This window comes from Fopius arisanus, unplaced genomic scaffold (assembly GCF_000806365.1).
Source record: "Fopius arisanus strain USDA-PBARC FA_bdor unplaced genomic scaffold, ASM80636v1 scaffold00036, whole genome shotgun sequence".
In the NCBI taxonomy this organism is placed as follows: domain Eukaryota; kingdom Metazoa; phylum Arthropoda; class Insecta; order Hymenoptera; family Braconidae; genus Fopius; species Fopius arisanus.
The window spans coordinates 198,733-213,499 of record NW_011887775.1 but is presented as its reverse complement, the minus strand read 5'-3'; the positions used below and the strand labels follow the sequence as shown (position 1 = coordinate 213,499).

Here is a 14,767-nt window from a genome sequence, read left to right as displayed (position 1 = left end):
GGATAGATTTTATCCCCAACGATTACCCTCAAGACTTTTATTACTTGATTTCTCATTTTCACAGATGGTTGTGTCATAAAGAACAAAAATTTGTCCGAGAGATAAAAAGAGAGGAAGAAACACGAAAAACCAATTTCACGATTTCGTTTTCACCTGTAGATTTTTCGTTCTCTGCTGGATGATTTTCCAGAAAGAGAGGGAGAAAAAAAAATGTAAGACCCATCACCAGGTGAAGAAGTCGCTGGGGCAATTTACGACGAGCACTGAGGGGTTGCTGTGTTGTACTCTGGTTATCGGAGGAGTCAAGGCGGTAGACCGTGACACCATGACTTTACGATCCGGTATTGAATATAATTTACAACGTCCGTAGGCTGTTTTTGTCCATCTACCACTACGCCCCGGGGTGAATGCTTTTTTACGTTTTTTTTTCTCCTAGGAGATGCTGGGCATAATATTTGCGTCTGTACCAAAATACCTGAGCTCGGATGCGCTTTCTAATACCCGGCATGCCAGAGTCATACGCAGAAGGTCAGTTTTTATTATTCTTTTTTTTTTTTGACCAGTTTTTGGAGGTCGGGGCCACCGGGGGCGACTGAACTACTTCTGAACTACTTCCACCGAGCGAAAGGGAATTTTTTTTTTCGTGACCTCACGACAGTTTTCTAACGAGAATTTTCCCCAAAATCCGTAAAATGTACCCCAAGTCTAGACGATCGTCCCGATAAAAATCAAAATCGACCCATAACTTTTTCATATTTTTTTCCCTCGCACTGGCATCGCGAATAGTTAACTCAGATATATGGTAGTCTGTTTTAATATAGGTATACTTTAGTCTCGAGTAGAAGAGAGAGAGGGAGAGAGAGAGATTCATCTTAAATTGTATCGGCATCTCTATGGCCATTAGCATACTGGAACTGACGTATCTCCAAATGTTCTCATTAGCCGAAATTCATGGGCGGCTCCTACCCCCTAGTCCCCCCTCAAAAAAGATGCAGACGCTTCTGGGTATACCTATGCTCCCCCATTCAATGATTTGATAAATTCCTCAATCCAAAATAATTTTTTCACCATAAAAATCAATACCTTCTTCCCAATTCCAAAATATGAATTATCATGAATTAAAAATCGGCAGGCATAATAAAAAAAATGGATAAAAATGAATTCCACCCGGGCATCATCCCTCGAAAATAAATAGAAAAAAAATGATGAACAATCAGACATAAGACATCCCCCAGATTGCAGTTCTCCCTAATGATTGAAGCCCTCCACCGACAGTCGATCGATTTTAATGACGACAGTAGCATTCACTCTGTTTACGAATAAAACAAAAAAATCACCCAGTGCTATCGAAAAAAAATCGTCAAGACATCAGCAATGACCATGCGCGCATAGTACTCTCGCGTCGGAATAATCGATGCGCGTCGCGAATGGCTCAACGTCTTGAGCCCCCCCAACAAAACCCCCACGATAAACCGCAGAGAACTCCCTCAACCACGATAAAAAAAAAGAAGAAAGGAAAGGCAGAAAAATAACGAAAACAAAACCTGGGAAAAACCATTGGACCCGAGTAAGAAAAAGACAGAGAGCTATCAGGGTGGTATAAGGCCCCTCTACGTGCTCAAGGTAGATGGATATAGATAGAGGTAAAGAGGAGACCAATGCCAGCAAATCATGTACGCAGATTGTTGGCAGATCCTGTCAACCGCGTGGACTTACAGTTATGTGACTGTGGACATTGGGTAGAGCCCCCCTGTTGAAACTAAGGAATGCCTTTATATGCAAATAAGTTGGAAATACGAAGATGTGAGGCTGAAGGCTAAGGATTCAACTCTTCACGACGGTTAGGGGCTACTGGTTATACCCCCGTTGGGTATCGCCTTGACTCTTTGAGAAAGCACACAAACAGACTTGAGGTGTATCGATCTGAAGATATGGATTCAATCCAAACAAATATTCCACAGCAACATCACTGAGCACTTATACATTTGAAATTATGATTAATGAATTATTAATGACTGCTTAAGCTCCTGAGGATCCATCAATGACTCGACGACGATAATACGTGACTTGGTCAGTACAATGGTTAGCTTCGCGGATTGTTGAATAAAAAATCTATAAATAGACACGTAAACGTGCGTGCAGCACTGCAGGAATCATTGGTGTATGCATAACATGGTGGATCTAGATGGGACTCGGCGGTTCGTTAAGTAAATTCTTAAATAGGAGATGGCTATTTGTTCATTTGGATGGGCAAGGCCAGATGCCAATATCAATGGAGGTGTGCAATTGTCGTTGGATGGAGTTAAAGAACTTTGAGCAGAGAAAGTGGTGGGGTTTTTGATGAAATTAAATTCAACTCAACGAATTTTATTTCGATGGAGATTTAACTTGATTGTTTCAGATTAAAATATCATCTTGAATGGAATAGATTCAGGGAGGAGTTTCCATTTATTCGACGTGATCCATATAAATAAACGCGTAATGTACAGAACTGTACGAATAATTGGCGTATGCATAACGAATGTAGATGTGAATCGTTAGGCAAATTCTTAGATATCGATGGAGAAAGGTATACAATTGCTTGAAAATACAATTGCAAAAGTCCACAGACTAGATAATTAAGTGAAAATCGTGAGAAATTGGATATCATTGGTGATCAGCTAGTGGATAATATCCCCGACCCCGGGATCAGCTGATCGTCTCGTAAAGTCTATCCTTGATTACCCCCGAGATTTCATTTGTTCATCGAGATCAGGTTAATTCGTAATTACAGTACCATCATTATTCTCGGATTGAGTATGGATTGAACAATTGGATGAAGAAGAAATGCATAAAAGTACACAATGTTGTGAGTTACTCGTATCCTTCGGGGGCACATTTCAATGAAGAGAAGCTCAATCCATTCTCAATTGTACGATGCGAGATTGACAGACAGAAATATGCACAGTGACAGCAATATACATGTCGATTCAAGGGGTCATGAGACTCTCGAGGGGTTGATATTCTTAGGTTCGCCCTTTTTAGCCAACGGATTAAATTGGACGCCCGGTGAATTAATCGGCTTCTGTTTGAGGGAAATTGGGCGAGTGTTGGATGAGAGTTAACCCTCGTTTTTGTATTGTCAGTGAATGAAAACTGTATGCAAGAGCCCCTCATCGAATTCTAAACGAGTACGAGTTTCAATCATGCAGTTCACTTCGCCTAATGTGAATTTTATAATTCCAAGGGAGTCGGAGTGATTGAGATTTGCCATTTTATATTTCGCGGACTGTTAATTTGCTGATTATTACAACGGGAATGATGAAGGGAGTATTGGGGGTTGCGAGGAGGGAAGATGCGTGAATCATGCCAGAAGTGGGTGGATATAACGGTTAATTGGGGGATTAATAACCCGTGACACGAGACCCAGGGTGTTGGGTTCACCGTTTGTCCTAACAGGGCTACCGATATCGTATTCACCCTACGATAATCCTTGGTGATTATTAACCTATAAGGTTACGGTATTGATGGAAGGAATCAGTACGGTTCGTAATAATTCATAATCTCAGCTAATTAGACTGGGACTCTATCAATCGTAATAAACTTGAATCAAGTTATAACCTCAATTAATTTTTTAATGATAATTTAACAATCAATTGGACTGGTAAAATCAACGGATCGGAATTGAATAATTGATGATTGAAATCAGCGATTTATGGTAGTGAACTAGATAATTAAGCCGTCCCGTTAAACCCATACATTGTTCTTCCGTGTTAAGTAAACTCAATCTTTAATAGAAGTTGGAGTCATTGATTAAAAAGTTGGCTGATTGAAAAAGAGACTTTGTCTCGATATGGTGTCCTGAAATGGTTTAGAAAGTAGAAATTACCCAGCGGAGTTTTCGTCAGGGCATATCAACGTAAACCCCCTCTACCTCCTTGACTCTGGGGGCGATGTTGTTGAATGCAATAAAGATACCTGTTTGCCTTCTGGAAGAGAGGTCCCCCACGGGTCGGGGGTTGCCAGAGGATGGCAACGGGACGTTGTACAGTGTGAAAGTGGGTAGGAGGGTAACTTTTAAATTAGAAAAGTTTTGCAACGTCGTCGACGTTGCTCGAGTTTTAGTGCACTGCAAGCTTGTGCACAAAGATACTGGGGAGGTAAAATGGGAGGTTGAAAAAAAAAATTCGAAAGACGGGACATAATGAAACCGATTATTCCCATTATTTCAGCGACATTTCCGTGCCCCCGATGATAACCCAAATAATTTCCAACTGGCTTTTAACGAGAGTGAAAATTCAACTGGTCGGAATTATTTAAATTAGCTTTGATGTTTCTCTTAAATATGTCAAGTAAGTTATTTCTATGCGAGAAAATTCAAATTAAGTGCAAAAAAACTGCATAATGATAGTCGATGGGGCATTATGCGGCCTCTAAATGAATCCAGACATAACTATAAATCGATGAATCGAGACGCGTAAAGCATCCGCAGTGCGCTCTATCAAATTGAATTTATGATCTACCCGATGATGGCTTTTTACACGCTAAGTAATCGCTTATATCTCGTGTATGTGTTGTGAGTTGTTCATGTTTTAGAATTCCCCCTTCCCCGAAACAAGAGACTCTAGTCGACTAGGTATGCGTCTCTCTTCCAGATAAGCTTGGCGCAAGGTTTCTGCTAACAAGTCCTATACCGGGTAACGGAACATGATTAATGCCTGTCTTACGTATATGCGAAGGACATCGGTACATCGAAACGATAGAAATATATATATTTTTTATCTCCTTTTTGCCAGTTGGATTTTATTCGCTAGATTATGCTCGGGCTGGGAAAAATTATGGGATTGCGCAATAATTAGGGAGATGTTGAGTGTTTGTAATGAGATTTGATTATTCGAAAGTACGGAATGATGACATTACCGGAGTTATCCATGAATATAGGATAAATTATTGGTGAATCATTGGTTGTTTATGCTATCGTGTCGTACTCTAATTTATTGTAACTCTCAACTAATTCGAAAAGGCCACGTTTTACACATCGATAATGCATATGACATTTCGTTGTCGCGATTTATTGCATATCGCTCGATATTAGTTTCATTATGTTCACAGCCGGTAATTACGCAATAATGGATAGAGGCTATAAATCAACTCTGACATTAATGCACGGGAGATTGTCGATTTATTTACAGAGTACATTAATTACGGAGCGTTGGACAATTGAAATGTCATAAGAGCCGACGTGGAAACAACTTCTGAATAATTGATTGAGTGAATGTCGTATGATTTTTTCTTCATTCATTCCGACTTATTTTTTCACTATCCCTCCAAAATTATTTACTTGATAAATTAAGAATGCCAAATAATGATATTAGATAATGAAATCAAATGGAAAAATAAAACTCTGGAATATTTGAATATTCAATAAAAGTCATTAGAACGGATTTAAAAAAATATAATTTTTCCTGAGTAATTAACTTTCAAATGGAGAATAATTATTTTTGTCATAACTACCGACTGAATATGCGTTGTCATGACAATTAACACTCGACAGAAAATTTTAAGAGTTATTAGAAAAAAAAACAATCCTGGGCTATCTCTCCTCAAAGCCGTTACAACCAACCAATCAGCATAAATGAACGAGTAATGCACGCCGACAATCTCCTCTCTAATAACTCAATAGTTCAATCCGCATTAGCATTGTTTAACGGTAAATAAATGAATCGTCGAGTGGCATTCGTAGCAGGGGGACATTTATACTGACCCAACAAGTCTCAAGTACCCCGCAACTAATGACAACCTCAAATTATATAATAATAAGCCGATAATAATTGCATTCAATCCGTGGAATAAACTCGAGTGGAAGTTGTGGAATAAATTAAGGAGCAACTTCCCTCTTTGTGCATTGCCCTCCCCTCATCATTTTCGTTGTCCAGTCAACTAAAAACGTTTATACAGTCTGTGATATCTCGGGGTCAACCATATGCTTATTTATTTATTTTTTATTCCCGGGTATAACCTATGCCGTAATTTTAAGTCATTTAAATATATTCAAATCATTTTTTTACGGCTTTTACTTATTCTCTCTCACTCCCTCTCTCTCTCTTGGTCGAGAATTCAATTATTACCATTGTTTCGAAATGAGTTTTAGGATATTATAGAATCGTCGAATCATGGATCAATGGGTGAACCGAGAGATCGCGAAACGGAAAAAATTAATCCCTTTAAAAAAAAAGCACGTTACGTTTGTTGTCAGCTTTTTTCGGCGCATAGTTAAGCCCTGCATATCAAAAAATATGTATGTATTTTTTTTAATTAAAATTTTTAAAACGATATGAATAAAAAATTTTTTTTTTAATTAAAAATTTGAAAAACCCAATTAAAATGATAATCAAGTGATTTTTACGTTGAATTGCTGTTTTTTAAAGTGATAATTAAAAATTTGAAAAACCCAATTAAAATGATAATCAAGTGATTTTTACGTTGAATTGCTGTTTTTTAAAATGAGATTAATTGTGCAAATTTCGCAAACGTTAATTGCAAGTAATCTCGGCAAAAACACGTGTCCCTGGGTTATCGGCTTGAGCTAAAATATGACGGGACGAATTAATAATTTTCTCGTAAAGCCAGACAGTGACGAAAGGGCTGATCCCACAGGGAAGATACAAATAAAAGCTTGCGTGTTGTTCACCACCAATCGAATATAAACTTCTCATATCCACATTAGCCACAAGGGGCTCCCGTGCATTTCTATCGTACCCCAAGATCTCGCAATTAGCTTTATCGTTTTTTCGTTATTTATTTATTTATTTTTTCTCTCGTGTTTCTCCCCTCCCCTGACAAACGATTGCGAGATAGAAACGAAAAAACACGCGTATGAGTGGACTTATGCAATCAAGTGTTCGCGTTTTAAATCATACCATCAATAGCATATTCCGTATATAAACCACCGAGAATTGAATCCCATGAATCCTTAAACGGATATAAAATCACCGACTGTTTCTTCTACCCTGAATATCGTATTCCCCTGGTTTGTAACGATACGCTGAGATTATTTTTGCGTTTTAAAAAATGTATACGATCAATCCATTATTAATAGCCGTGTTGAATAGACGTCGAGATTTATGATTCCGTTGAGAGTATCAATATACGGACCAGTAGCTATTTCCAAGTATTATATGTTGATTCACGGTATGGATATGAATATTTTAACGGCTATCCGGGATTTATTGGAATATTAAATATGGATTTTTCATTGGAAATTATCTGCATGCAACAGCCGCTATTTCTCAATCGTTGATTCATTCGCATTATGCGAATCAGGAAAAATTTTCGCATTCGTCAATCATCGGTATCTCTACATCTGCAGAATGAATTTCAATGTTTTTTTTTTTTTTTTCATTTCGCGGAGTTGTCTACAAACTTTGAAATTTGAAATACGGAATGTGTTTTACTGAAGTCGCTACATTTTTTGAGATTACTGTTTTAATTTTAAATTTTGGATTCTTTAGCAAATTGGGAAAAATGGACGGTTGTGTTCTCTCGGCGAAAAAACAAAAGAGCAATTATTCTTGACCGGTAATTATTTCCTCGTACGTGCCGCATAATTTAGCCATTTGGACACCGTAGCTATGCGGAGACACGGTTATCGTGATACCGGAGGTGAAAGTAATAAACATAAGTCTTGCCTTAGCCGATCATAAATATTCGATATTAACGTTTGATACGTGCCTCGGTGAAATTAGCATAACAGTCGTAGTCGACGCTACTATGCGATATCGAAAAACTCGAGGGAATAATAAAAATGTTGAAAAAAAAAACTAATCGTATACATTTCATCAGTACATTACCGTCACCAGAATTTCAAAATTTTTGAATTTTTACGGGAATTGATGACAGCCACAAGCTATTATCATCTTCAAAGATAGAAGTACTTAATTATTTTTTTTTCCGATTATGGCACCTCAAAAAATCGTTCATTGGAATCGAAATATGTTTTAATTCAAATGAATAACTTCTCTGGGCAAATAAATTGATTAATTTTTTTTGGTGTTCTCGCAAAAAGTCTAGTTCTCATTAATTACCTCTGAGGATTCATTCATAATAAACTACGAGACCCGAAATAAATAAAAAGCCCCTCCATTGGTTTTTCTCTCTTTCTATCGTGTGAAGAAATGTTGAGAGAACGTGAAGAAGGCGTTTCAGAAAAATGCAGCAAAGCACAAGCGACACTAACATTGGGCCCAGGTTAATGAACGTCACAAAAGCCTAGAAGCGCGAGAAAGATGCACGCAAACGGATGCCCCGAGCGGCTGGTGGATAAAAAATGGTTGAAAAATCGAGGGGAAGGGGAAAAAAATAAAAAGAAATTCAACTCGCTGGAATATAACCGGAAAAAACGAGTATAGGTGGAAAGAAGTTGGATGGTTAAGGTTAGGTTATATTGCTGAATTGAGGAAGGCGGTATTACAAAGCGCCCCGTAAATCCGTGCGCGGGTTCGACACCCGACATTCCCTACGTTTTATTTCTCCTTCCCATTCGCATTTGGGACAGCCAAAAACCTCAAGTCGCGAAACCCCGGGTTTTTCTCCTATCCTTCCAATTTCTTTTTTTTTCTCATTTTTTACAATTTTTTTAGTCTGATTATTCGTTTTTTGCCAATTCACTCTGCGATTTTTTTTTACCCCGAACTATAGGAGCAACCGGAATTCAAAGTGAAAATTCATCGATCAATTCATTTTCGGAATAATTATCAATTAGAAATTAATGAATTATTCATTTGATATAGTTGAATGTTTAATTTTGTAGAGGGGAAAATTAAGGGATAATCCCATAGAAGAATTTTGTAAATATAAGAGCCTTTTCAAATTTATGGTTTTTCTCGTATCCTATAAAATCAAGAATAACGCTCACTCCGCGAATTTCTCTGGCTCTCCAATCATCACGATAGACACCTATTATAAGCATCACCCTAAAACCCCCTGACTATTCCGTAGCAATTGAATTATGCGCTTGGAGTCCAAGTATCTGCAGCACTTGCTTTATTGTCACAAACTCGTGGGCATTGCGCCAAGTGCACATATTCCACACGATCCGCTCTAAACTTGCGCTCATACCACGACAACTCCCTGCCCCTACCCAAATATTTACCCCAAGTGCACAGAAAAATGCATTCGCCTGTCTGTAATTTTTTTTAAGCCACCGATTTGCCGAATGAAAATACCTAATCACCGAGGAATCCTCACGTCCCCGGAATTTCCCTTTGGTTTTTCAATTCGAATGGCAAGAGGGCAATGTCTGAGTATCTCACGTGTCTATTCTATTATTTCTCATCATTTTTTTTATCCCCGAATGGCATAAATATAGCGAGCACGCGAGAGTAAAATAGAAAGTGCTAGGGACAAGAGATTTTTTTAAATAACGCGATTTAAATATGGACCTATCTCGAAAGCAATAGATTTTACGGAAAAATATTAAAGAACCTTTTTTGTCGGGCATTTAAAAATCTAGAGAAAAGCTTTCTGACGTTTTTACCGCAATTCGATGTATAATCGGAATTATAAACTCGAACGAAATTTATATATTCTCGGATTTGGTGGAGATGTTTGGGCGTAACGGCATGGATTTCGTCGTTATAAACATATACAAATTCGTCAGTGAATGGGAGAAACAATGGGCCGTTTAGTTGGTAGAGAGATATATATCATTGAAAGGTGAATTTACTCACCGAACGTTGTATACCTGCTGAAGCGGGATATCTTTGATGTGGGTGGAACTCTCTCGTGCGATTTTCATCGTTATCTGAAAATTGAAAGAAAAAAAAATTCAATTAATCAATCCCTCGAATTTTCCATCATTTCGGAGACTTAATTTGTCGATTCATCGGATATAATGAAAGGGGGAAATCGAGAAAGGAGCAATTTATTAAGATCCCGTCGTCCGTATCGAGATATTGATCAAAGTGAAATCAAGAAAGATCTTGCGACGATAACTATGCAAAATATTGCATCGAATTCACGATAAGCCATTGTCCATCTGGCAGAGCAGGGCATTAAATATACACCCAAATATAAAAGATAAATGTGTCGTTACGATTTTCAAGTAAGAGAAAGTCAAATATAACAATTCAATTAAGAAATATAGAGAACACGTTATATTTCAAGAAATCTCCCCGACATCTTCAATTATTTCATTTAAAGAGCATCAATTCCCCAATCCATCCCCGAAATATCAATAAATTCAATGCAAAGACAGATTATAAAACTCCCCTAACCATCAATATGTCATTCCCCCACCGAAAACCTCAAACATTGCAGCGGTCCATTGCATACCCGCGCGAATATCATCTCGAAAAGCCGAGAGACGAGAAGAATGCCCCCGAGAATCCGTGCACTGGGTGTAAGGCCTATGGCAGAATAGAGAAGGGGGTTAAGAGGGGGGCTCGGGGAGTTTTAGAAAGGGGGGGAAAAAAGGGGGAACACCCGTTCGCAGGTGCCGGTGCTGCCGATAAATATGTCAACGTGCAACACCAAGAGGCGCGTCGGCTTCTCTCCAAACACCCCGATTCCAACCCCCTTGCCCCTCTCCCTCTTTCACCACCCCCTCCTCACCAAGGGATATCGCTTCCTTTTCTATCGCCGCAAAATCGTGGAGATTCGCGCATTTTATCCATTTGAATATTATGGAAATTCGTGGACGTATCACGCCTCGAGTGGATCGGCAAAAATCTCACGGACTTCTGTGCGTTCCGCTCTTGCAAAAAATAAGGGACAAATAATATAATGGAGAATATAGAGAGGAGTGGAGAATTGAAAATGGATTGTTAGTCCATTTGTTTTATTTGAGAATAAAATGTTGAAATTGTTTGAGAATTCAATTTTTTTGTAACCCCCCAGAATCCCTCATTCGATATATATTTTAAAAAATATATAATGATCGATAAATGATTATATTCTCTAGATATATTGATTGGTGTTCGTTAGTTGATGATTTTCCCACTTTTTGGGGATGTTTGTGAAGTCGATGAAGAACTTCAGCTATTGAAATTAATTTTTCAAATTGAAATACACATTGCGAAATAGTTGAGACGCTAATCGACTGAAAATTGCGCAAAGTTAATTTTCCCATAATATTCCACATAAATCCGACATTCACCGGTACTCCACAACTGATGCATTAGATATCCCGCAGAATGACGCAATTCGATGCTTCATTTATACATAGAGACAGTACAACTCATTGTCGTCGGCCTCTGGATTCGAATAATCCCCAGCGTTACCGTAAATACCGTAATCCCCGCCATAATCTCGGCATTCTCAGTAATCAATACAAGAGATGCATCAAAAATCAAGAGAGAGAAAAGCAAAGCAATAGCAAAAAATAAATAAATAAAAATTAAAATCATAAAGCCCCAGAAATTTTCATTCCCCTCCCCGTGTCGAATGCAAACATCATTTGATTTATGTTGAAGTTGTTTCAAGTTTTGTACCAAAGTTGAATATTTACCCGTGACAAAGACACTTAGAGGGCTTTCTGAGTCGAATGCAACTCCAAGTGTATAAATAAAGCAGTCCCAGAGTTGCTTTGGCTGTCTCCCTCACTCTGTACTCTCTGAATCGCTCTCGTCCCTTCCGGTCCTACTGACCACCGTCCATACCCCCCTCTTTTGCCCCCTTCCCCCTTCACCCCTCTTTTCACCCTCCTCAACCTCATCCTCCCTTGTATTCTCAACACAGCTCTATTCTCAACGGCACCAGTATTGTCCTCTCTGCGCCGATACAGAGCTTTGGTCAGTTAAACATGCGCATATTGCATGAAACTGGTGGAGTCCTGGAGATCGAGCTCTGTATTAACACCTCTGTGTTGTCGTGTTTGCCTCTACTCGTACAATATATCCATCTCACTTCCACTGTCCACTGTCCAGAGCACATAGAACAATCTTGCATCGCAATCGATCTGAGTCGAAAATTTTTTCCCAATGCATTCGCTAGATTATTATTTTTTAACTCGGTGCTATCGTATGCGGTGGAGGCATTGTATATTTTATTATAGTTGGCAAAAAATAAAGGCCAAGCCTGTATTTCGCTTTACTAGGGCTGTTGAAAAGGCAATTACCTATCGGAATATTATGGCCCTCTCATACAGTACAACGGGCTCATCCTGCTCCGGGGCAAAGTTGTACACATGCCACGGTGTGGTAGCTACGTGGTGGGTATGTGTGTTTATAAATGAAAACACACTAATACTGAGGCATGAGTCGGTACCAATTGGAGTCAACATGCCACATCATTACGCTCCGCTAATTAATTGTGATTTATTGCAGTCAAAATGTTTAACAGGGGGTTGCAAATGGCCGAAACTATTATTTACTATTTTTCAATGGGAAGATTATTTGATATTTTGCGGGGACTTATGTTGAGTCGCGTTGTTAATGAATATTTATCGACGATGAAAGATAATTGCCATCTATTTTCGAGAGACTTGGGTATTGTGAATATTTGTAAGGGAGAATATTGAATGAATTTTCCATTAAAAAAATTCAATGGACATTTGAAAGAACTTTGAAGTGCATATCGTCCGCTGGCGACAAATCGGGGCTTAAGATCCCCAAACCGTCGAGAATCCACAGAGTGACAATATTTTGAACACTCCTGCCAAGCGTGAGTAAATGGTTTAAGAGGTGCCTGTTCGTTATTTTTCCCCAAAAGCTTTCTCTTCCCGGGGTGGTGAGGACACTGCCGTGAATAAAGGAACAAAATGGGTAAAAAAAGAATAACGGGAATGAGACATTCGGATGGTTGACGTTGTTGGCCTACCGAGATCGGCAAGTTGACAACTTGTTGCACGAAAATTCATGGCTCAACGAATTTCACTAACTTTTTCCCCCAAAATCTATCACTAATATTTTCGCATTAAACACACGCAGCTGCTCCCATCACCGACTATTCTATTCATATCCGCAAAGAATATCTTATTAAAAATCGTACTGGGGTCTCCATTCACCACATGACGTTAAACAGAACATTTTTTTCTCGTTAACATGTTTTTTTTTTCCATTGAAAGCATGAATTGTTGAATTCATAAAATAAATATATAAAAAATGTCCAGAATATCTTCAACTCGATCACGAATGCCAAAAAATTAAAAGTATAAAAATCAATAGTCCCTGAAATCCCGTGATCAATGCTATAAAATCCGACAAATAGCACGAAAAAATTCTCCCTCATAAACAAGAATTTTTTCTAAAAATATTCTTAATAGCCACTAAATACAGAATATGGCAATGTTTAATGGTCAAGATGGGATAAGACATATCTCATCTTTTTACACGTCTCATGTTCGTGGTATGGCATTTATACCGAGCGAGATGCCAAGTCTGGATAAAAGATCTATCTATGTAAGGAAAACGAGATGTTACATGGACAACACTCGACTTGCCACCTGGAGGACAAACTGCCCACCCCTCCCTCTTAACCCCCCCCGACCCCCTTGCCCACTCTTCTGACATGCCAACTAAACTATTAAATAGTTGCATTTACGGAAAATGCAAGAAGCAGTTTTACCCGTGAACGCACGTGCTCGCATATCGTGATGTTGCTCCAGGTCAGGAAGAAAATCATTTAAAACGCGTGCACCAACTCAACACACACACCTGATCAACATTCCCTAAATGGTTGTTACGCTTTGAGAAGTGTATCCAAACAGCTTGAAAAATTGCGCCTTTTTTTATTATTTTTTTTTGGGACGAAGGTTTTAAACATGCAATGGCTTATGACAGGTCGTCTGTTTCATTGGAAAATCGAGAGACACGGGAATGCGAGGCGTGTTATGGGTTCGAAGCAGATGTTGATGAAGAAAATTAATTTGAGAGGGTGAAGGACGTTTTTTATTACGTCTGCGGATCAAATTTGGGGGTTTACTCCTTTGGAGAAAATGTGACAATTATTTTTTCGGATTTTTACGGAAGATCGGAGGGTCAACTTTAATGAGTGGCTTTTAATTAGTGGATCGTTTTTAATTTTGATGAAGGTCGAATTTCACTCGGAAAATTAATTTCACCTTCAAATAGGTATTTTCAATGCTTATGAGAATGAGAAAGAAAAATTATGTGGCGGTGGAATTAAAGATTAAGCTCAAATTTGATTCCAAGTTTATAATGAATTTGAATTTTCGTTGAGAAAAAATAGCCAATTGAGAATGAAAATCGAGCGAAAAATCAATGACAGACGAGACCAGGTATATGCATACCATACCGCACAAGGTCTTTTTATAAATTCAATCTTTATCGTTATGCGCTGTTGTTTGGAGCTCTTTATGCCCCGGACATGGTACCCCATTAACGTTTGATTTACAACTTTCTACAAATCTATAAAGGAAACAACCACACCACCTCCATAATTTTTTTTCTCCATTTGTTTTTCAAATCCCTCTCTCTTCTCCCCGGTTTTTCTCAGATATGGTCAGCTTCCAGACGCCTCAGCTCTCATCCTCCTCTCAATATACATTTTTCTCTCATTTTTTCTTTGTGTTTTATTTTTGTTTTGGGAGAGAATCGCTCGAAACAGAACAGTCTCTTTCCCAGGTTTCGGTTAACTTTGCCTCTCTTTGTCTCACGCGCCTGTCATTTGGGGCGAAATATCGAGTGAGAGGGATGGCAGAGCCATTTTTTGAGGATGAGATCGGGAGGGCTGATAAAATTATACGCTAGCTCCGAGGATCGTAAACGAATCGCTTTTGGTATTTTTTCGGTTTTGGTGAAGGGGGAAACTGTTAAAATTAAAATTTTCG

General features: G+C 38.6%; 1 long non-coding RNA gene across 1 annotated transcript in view; it reads right to left on the bottom strand.

Moving 5' to 3' along the window:
- The window catches only part of LOC105266079 (uncharacterized), a 152,762-nt gene that overhangs the window by 97,465 nt on the left and 40,530 nt on the right, over positions 1-14,767 (bottom strand). The window contains exon 4 of the long non-coding RNA XR_892132.1: positions 9,708-9,781. This is a non-coding gene — a long non-coding RNA (uncharacterized lncRNA). The remainder of the gene's footprint in view (positions 1-9,707; positions 9,782-14,767) is intronic.